Below are 8,624 nucleotides of genomic sequence, written 5' to 3' on the forward strand. Positions count from 1 at the left end.
GGAACTGAACAGCGTAAAAACGGGCATCGTGGATACTGTGGCATACCACCTGTATTCAGGTAGGTGGCCCTCCTGTTCCCAGTATTGTAATGTTACCTTAACTGAAAAAGTCCCCTGCCCAGGTCATAGCTCTCACTGAAGACAACCTACATAGAGTGAGTGTTTGGTGCACAACTTGAGAGACTGGAAGAATTGCTTGAACTAGATGGCCCTCCAAATTTCTCCATTTGCTAGTCAGCCAGGATTTGCATCTTAATAGTTATATAGTAAGCTGAGTTGGAATTCAGACATAAGGGCAATTCGAACCAACGGCGTGTTGATTCCCCCGGGCCCGTCAGGGCGGTCGAGCCGCACCTCTTGAACTTGAGTTACGTCTCTGTTTGACAGTTCAGCCAATACCACTTCACTTGCCCCTGATTGCATTTCACCTCATGCAAGCACCTCAAGGGTTTTTACTTTAGGAATTCTCCAAGACCATACATGCTCAACTCAGGTGTGCACAGGGGTTATTACCCCGGGGACAACCTTTAGCCAGTTAGAAATGAGCATAAATGATTTCTGTGGGGTGACCCCCAAGAAAACTTTTTCAGTGGAGACAGAAGCCTTCCTGATATAACAGAAGAAACAGTTTGAACATGAAGTTAAATTCCAACATAAGTGTATGTAGAAAATAACCTGGCATGTGTCAGGAAACCTAAATGTAAAATAAAGTTAACAGACCAGCCAGGCGGTTATAGTGCACGCCTTTAATCCCAGCACTTGGGAGGCAGAGCCAGGCAGATCTCTGTGAGTTTGAGGACAGCCTGGTCTACAGAGTGAGATCCAGGACAGGCACCAAAGCTACAAAGAGAAACCCTGTCTCAAAAAACCAAAAAAGAAAAAGTTAACAGATCAACAGTCAACTGCTGTGGGATATCTTTCTGTGTAATGTGAATATGTGTGGCTCCCATTGGATAATAAACAAAGCTGTTTTGGCCTATGGCAAGAAAGCGTACAGCCAGGTGGGAAACCCAAGCAGAGATACAGAGAGAAGAAGGGCAGAGTTGGAGGAGATGCTGCCAGCTGTTGCCAGGAGAAGCAAGATGTGCAAGTACTGGTAAGCCACAAAGCCATATGGCAAGACAGAGATTAATAGAAATGGGTTAAGTTGTAAGAGCTAGCTAGCAAGAAGCTTGAGTCATAGGCCATAGAGTTTGTAACTAATAGAAGCTTCTGAGGAATTCTATAAGTGGCTGTGGGACTGTGGGTGGGAGAGATTCGTCTGGACCTCGACCTCAGGGCCGGGCAGGATCAGAGAAACATCTGGCTACAGTTGGTGCCCATCGTGGGGCCAAGTAATGTGATTAATCCACCGAGTCTGTTTAATGATCAAAGGAATTTATTTGGGGGTAAACTCACAACCATGGGAGATTTATCATAGGGTCCGGGAAAGCTGAGCTATGTCCCACGCTGAACAGCTTGGTCCAAGATCTCAGCATCCAAAACCACAAGGTAGTCAAGAGAGGGGGCTTATGTGCATCAGGTCTTAAGAATCCCAGTGGCAATGCCCCTGGGACAGGTACCTCAAGGTCATAGGCAGGTGTAACAGCTTCAGGGCGTGGCTCAAACAGCCACCCACTACAGTCAACCCAGTGAGAAGACAGTCTCTGCTCTCCTAGACTCAACAGTCTTGTGGGAAGGTGGACTTTTAAAGATAAGACTACCTAAATGGGAAGATCATAGTGCCAGAATAGTGAAAAGACAGGTCACTGAAGCACAGGTTAGTCACACTGGGTTACCAAGAATAAAATAACCTAGTATTCAAATGTGCAAACTATCTCAATCCATGCTTCTTTAGGAACGTACACAGAGCATGTAAAGTGTTCAGTGTTGGGGGTGGAGAGATGGCTCAGTGGTTAAGAGCACTTAAGATGGCTTTTCCAGAGGACCTAAGTTTGGTTCCCAACACCCAAATGGCAGCTCACAACCATTTGTAACTATAGTACCAGGAGACCTGACATTCTTCTGGCCTCTGTGGACACTGTACATGTGTGTACTTAACATGCATACAGGCAAATGCTCATACACATAAAGCCATTTCTTTTAAGTGTTGAATGTCTGCACTGGCTAGTTTTAAGTCAGCTTGACACAGGATAGAGTAATTTTGGAATTAGGAACTTCAATTGTGAAAATGCCCCCATTTCTGTGGTACATTTTCTTGATTGATGTGGAAGGGCTCAGCCCACTGGGCAGTGTCACCCCTGGGCTAGTGGTCCTGGATACTATAAGAAAGCAAGCAAAGCAAGCCACAGCAAGCAAGCCAGTAAGCAGTGTTGCTCCATGACTTCCATGTCCGTGCCTGCCTCCAGGTTCCTGCCCTGACTTCCCTGATGGTGGACTACAAGCTATAAGGTGAAACAAACCCTTTCCTCCCCAAATTGCTTTTGGTCATGGTGTATTATTGTTGGTTTTAATAAACAGCATTGTTACTGTGCAAGAAAGGTCACAAGACAAAACTCACTATCAAGAGTTTTATTAGAAGGGAGAGGGGAGGGACAAAAGATAGTGTGACCAGGCCCATGGAAGACATGTGCAGAGAGAGAGAGTAGGGAGGAGAAGGAGGAGGAGAAGAGGAAGGGGAGGGGTCTGAGTCCCGCTTCTTATGGATTCCCCTGCACATGTGCACATGGCTTATGGAGCTGTGCCACGCATGCGCAGATTGCGTGATCACGCAGTGCACAGATCACGTAGGATGTAAGGCCCTTTGCTGGGCTACTGAACTGCGTATGTGTGGGAATGCAGCTGGGGGAGTGGCCAGGAATTCCAACATTCCAGACTTTTTGCTTATTATAAAAAAAAAAAAAGGTGGGTGAACAGGAATGGGGCACTGTGCCTCTTAAAACTGATCCCAGCTGACTCAGTGGGTGTCAGTTAACTCTTGGGGAGTAGGGAAGGGGGCTTCTGAGATAGACAGGTGTCCTGGGATGGTGGGCTGTCATCTGCTGCCTTGGAGCTGTCCATCATCCCTCTCAGCCTGAGACTCTGGCCGCCTGTGTCTGAGAGGGTGCTGGTGAGACAGAGAAGAGCTTAAAAAAGGAATTTTTATTTTTATTTTTATTTTTTCCTTTGGTGTGTGGATCCCAGGGTTGGGGAGGGTGGTCTGGGACCAGGAAAGTTTGGGTTGCACTTATCTGAAGCAGATCCAACCTGTCCAAATGGATTCAAGCTGGTTTCTGGAGCTTAGAAAAAAATTAAACATATTAAGAAGCAGCCATGGGGAATTTAAAGTCTTGGGCTGGTGACCATGACATTGTAGTGTTTAGTACTCTGCTTATATTGGTTAGTGAGAGAGAGAGAGAAAGGGGGAGAGAGAGAGAGAGAGAGAGAGAGAGAGAGAGAGAGAGAGAGAGAGAGAGAGAGAGAGAGAGAAAGAGAGAGAGACTTGGAACATGTTTTTAATTTTTACCTGAGATAAGCCTTAGCTGAGACAGATTTTAAGGCACCTGTTTCCTTTATTAGTTTAGCATCCAGGAGACACAGGTGATCAATTGCTGAGGGCTAACAGTAATGGATTGTTATATTAAAATCTTTTTTGCAGAGCCCAGACCCTTTTGGGTCCTGGGGGGGTGTAAATACCTTTAGGCTGTTATTATTCCTTACCATCTGGGTATACTTGATGGTCCTTGGACTCCAGCTCTATGGTGATCCTGTAGCAATTAACTGTGTGGTCAATTACAAGAGAGAACCAGGAAGAGAAAAGCTTGTGGGGTTAGACCACATTCTTCTGGAATTGGTGACAAGGCAGTGGATCCTGATGTCCTCTGGAACTTGAGAGAGATCAGGGCCCTGTCTATGTGCATGAGGAGGAGAAGCACTGCTGACTAGTCTGGAGTGAGGCCCATGGAGGGAGCAAATGAAATGAAAGCTCCTACCTTAGCTGGAAACTCTCTTCCCATTAGGTACCCCTGAAAGTACAATTAAATGGTAGGGTCTGGTGAGGTGGGTAAGGCTGTCCCCCTAACCCGACAATAGGGAAATGAGAAGGAGAGGTGAGACCCCAAAACTCCCTCAGGATTGAGTAAGTGGATTGGTGTCCAAAAGGAAGAAACGGACCACCCCATGCTGCATCCTGGGTTCCCTATGAGCCTGTGGCCAAGCTTAGGAGGTCTGCTGAAGGTCTTTGTTTGATGTCCCCATGCCATGAGGTGCACAAGGGCAGTCAGCTGACCAATATCCCTCTAGGTGGCACTTTGAACAAGGCTCAATTGATGACCTGAGGGGCAGGGCACGCACTAGCCTGCATGGCCTTCTCTACCACATTTAAAACAGGGACCTGGAAGCCTTTACACAGCCACTCAAATAGCGTGTGCCAGCATTTGGCAATTCTGTTCATGGGCTTTCTCATCTCTCCCATGGTACCTTAAATGCCACAGCTGAGACTTCTGCCTCTCCAGATGCTTAAATTAGCCCTAATGTCAGGAAGCTCTGGGAGACATGAGACAGATTTTATTCTGTATGGCGGTATTTTATTTGTACTGAAATGTGATTTTAATTGTATGTTAATAAATAAAGTTGCCCGGGGGTCAGAGCTAATAGCAAGCCATAGCAGAGCTGGGCGTTCGTGGCACATGCCTTTAATCCCAGAACTTGGTAGGCAGAGCTAGGCAGAACATCTCTGTGTGTTCAAGGATACAGCCAGCATTGGAGACACACGCTCCAATGTGTGTCTGGAGGTCTGTACAGACAGGCAGTGACGAGGCAGTCACGTGGTTGGGTTTACAACCAATGAGAAGGCAGAACAGAAAGTCTATAAAAAGACAAACAGACAGAAAGTAGGTCTCTTTTTTGGAGAGGTCTCTTGGCTTAAGAGGCTAGCTGCAGCATGCGGGTAAGACTCTTAGCTCTGATCTCTCGGCTTTCTTCTTTGCATTGGTTCTGTGTTTCTTATTTAATAAGATGGTTGGTTACATCTACAATTCTGTATCTTGAATTACTTTTTATTTATTTATTTATTTTTTGATAATTTGCTGGTTTGAGGACAGCTTTAGGAAGACCCGCCAGGAGGCAGGTTGTAAACTGATCTCTGGCTAGAGAGCCATCTGGATTATTAGAATCCCAATGTGGGTCCTGATAGTAAACGTATTTGCATGCATCCTAGCCTGCTTCCAGACCTGTCTGCTTCTCAGAGCAGCTGAGAACGGGTGACAGTAGGAGTGAAAGTGGGAGCCAGAGCCGGGCAGTTAGAACGGCCCACCTGATCCCAGAGAGCAGAGCAGAGGTTCGACAGGCGGAGGTTCTTTGAAGTCAGAGATTCCTCAGGTTCAGGAATGCACGTGGGCAGGAGAGAGAATCAGAAAGGGAGGGCTCAGAGCTTAGATAAAAGCGTGGGGATAAGGTAACTTTTTTCATTTGCCCATTCGCTGGCAGAAGTTAGATGATTCCTGTGAAATACCAGGGTTCAGGCAGCCCTTACACAGCCATATTTCCTGGTACCTAGGGATATTTAAGGCATTTGTCAGAGGAGGAATGGAACCAAGAGGAGAAAGCCTTTATGTCCCATGACTTCAGCTGAGAGAAAAAAAATAAAAAATTAAAATAACAAATGGGATCCAAGACTCCCATCTCAGGCATCCCCGAGAGTAGGGAAAGATCTGTGGACTGTTACAAGTTACTGGCACAAGTTACCCTGACCTTCGTCAAGAGAGGGGGGGCAGGGGCCAGGGGTGTACGTAGCCAGAGGACCCCCAGGGGTCCCAGCATTCAATGCTTCATCAAGAGAGAATGAGTCATGGTATGCAGCCTGAGGACCCCCCGGGGGTCCAACGTGAGAAATATATCTCAGGCTACAGTCGTGGGAAATGGTGAGAGATTGGAAAGGGAAAACTCACCAATCTGGGTAGCCAGTGTGTTGTGTGTAGCAGTTCAGTGGCCATGTACATGAAAAAAAGTGGGCAGTCACAGATCGAAGAAACCTCAGTACAGGGTCCCGGATGCAGAGTGCCGGGAGAACCTGCTTCGTCACAGCACCAATGTTGGTTTCAATAAGTGGTGCTGTTACCGTGCGAGAAAGGTCACGAGGCACGACAAAACTCACTATCAAGAGTTTTATTAGAAGGGAGAGGGGAGGGACAGAAGATAGTGTGACCAGGCCCATGGAAGACACGTGCAGAGAGAGAGAGAGTAGGGAGGAGAAGGAGGAGGAGAAGAGGAAGGGGAGGGGTCTGAGTCCCGCTTCTTATGGATTCCCCTGCACATGTGCACATGGCTTATGGAGCTGTGCCACGCATGTGCAGATTGCGTGATCACGCAGTGCACAGATTACATAGGATGTAAGGCCCCTTGCTGGGCTACTGAACTGCGCATGTGCGGGCATGCAGCTGGGGGAGTGGCCAGGAATTCCAACATTTATCACAGCAATAGAAACCCTAAGTAAGACAGTGCCATTAGTTATTAGGGAAATACAGTAAGGTAACACTTCATGCTCTCTAGGCTACCTATAATGACAATAAGAAATGATAGCAAGAAATTGGAATCCTTATACATTGCTGGTAAGGTTGTAATTTACTTTGGAATATTTCTGGACTATTCCTCGAAATGTTAAATGGTCACCATATGTCCCAGTGATTCCACTTCTGGCTATCTGTCCAAGAACACCGAAGCATATCCTACAACTGAGGAGTGGACAGACCATTGTCCTGTCACGAAGAAGAGCGGGGCAGTGGCATACACGGCAGCATGGATGGACCTTGAAAGCATGCTGAGTGAAAGTAGACCCCAAAGGCAAGATTCTGAAAGAGTCTAGTTACATAAAACATTCAAACATGTTAGTCGATGTTATGTTGATCTCTGCACATAAAACACATAAAAGTACGTTGGTGGCCTTAGTCTGAGAGGAGAAATGAGCGGCTGCAAATGAGTGTGGCATTTCCTTTAGGAGTAATGAAAGCATTCTCAGTCGTCACTTAATGACTGTTCTGTACTGAAAACGGCTAGTCAGTGTAAAAGAGCAAGCTGTATGGTGTGTGAAGTACATTTCGAGCTGTAACCTTCTTTACGAGAAGGGTAAGCTGATACTATGAAAACCCAAGTGCCAAAACTTTTCAGGAATTGAAAACAATTCAGTGTAAACTCTAGTACAGGTAAGGATGGGGACACCAAAAAGGAGCCCCAAAGGCAGGGGTCAGGAGGAAAGGGCAGCATAGATCATGGCGGGCCTCCTAAATCTTGTCATACCTTGTTGAGTTCTTCCAAAGACTTTAAAGAAAACTTGGAAACAAGACTTTCCAAGATTATAGTCAGGGCCTGATCGATTAGATAGCTTTAAAATGGCCTTTTCTAAGCATGTTTATCACTGTTGAATCAACTATCTCAGCAGACAAACAAACTTGTCTACTGAAAGTAAAGAATGATCTGCTGTGGGCAATACAGAGCTGGCTGTGAGGCGAGCGTGAGCCAAGCTGGAACCAAGAATTCTAGTGCTACACATTTAGCTTTTATTTTTACTGCACACTGTGATTTTTAGATTTTTAAAAACAGTAAACTAGGCTGGGCAGTGATGCCACATGCCTTTAATCCCTGCACTCGGGAGGCTGAGGCAGGTGCATCTATGCCTCCGGGTTCCTGCTAGTTTGAGGCCAGCCTGGTGTACAGAGCTAGTTCCAGGACAGAGAAGGCTACACAGAGAAACCCTGTCTCAGAAAAACAAACAAACAAACAAACAGTACATTAGACTATGAAACAGCCATACACTCAAACAATAACCAAAAGATTTATTATTTTAAAGAGCTAAGCATAGATGGATACATGTTTGTAATCCCAGTGCTCAGAAGGCTACGATGGAAGGTAAGTTCAAGGCCAGCCTGGACTCAACAGAGATTGATTATTTTAGATACAAATAAAAACAAGGTAGCGGCCGGGCAGTGGTGGCGCACGCCTTTAATCCCAGCACTCGGGAGGCAGAGGCAGGCGGATCTCTGTGAGTTTGAGGCCAGCCTGGTCTACAGAGCGAGATCCAGGAAAGGCGCAAAGCTATACAGAGAAACCCTGTCTTGAAAAACCAAAAAAAAAAAAAAACAAGGTAGCACTTTTCAGCTATCAACACTTTCTTTTATTTTTATTTATTTATTGTGTAAAATACACAACAACATAAATTTTACTATTTTAGTCTGGTATGGTGGCATTTATCCACAGTTCCAGCATTCAGGAGTCTGAGGCAGGAGAGTTACCATAAGTTCAAGCAGCCAAGGCCACATAACAAAACCTCTCTAAAGAAAAGCCATTTTTCCAGGATTAAAGTGTGTAATTCAGTGGCATTAAGTACACGCATAATATTGTATGACCATTACTGTTACCAACATTTTCAGAAGCTTTCCAACATCCCAAACAAAAACTGTACCTCCCAACCCACAGTAACCTCTCTTATCTATTCTCTTGCATAGTAATTTGCCCATTTGAGATACCTCATACATGTGAAATCATATAAGAATTTGCCCTTTGTGTCTGGCTATTTCACTTGGCATAGAGTTTTCATGGTCCATCTACCTTATAGCACATATCAGAATTTCATCCCCTCTTAAGGACGAATGGCATCCCTTTGTTTATACCGTGTTTTGTTTGTTCAATTACTTGTTGATGGACGCAAAAGA

This window comes from Peromyscus californicus, unplaced genomic scaffold, assembly GCF_007827085.1.
Source record: "Peromyscus californicus insignis strain IS unplaced genomic scaffold, ASM782708v3 Scaffold_4__1_contigs__length_199733344, whole genome shotgun sequence".
In the NCBI taxonomy this organism is placed as follows: Eukaryota; Metazoa; Chordata; class Mammalia; order Rodentia; family Cricetidae; genus Peromyscus; species Peromyscus californicus.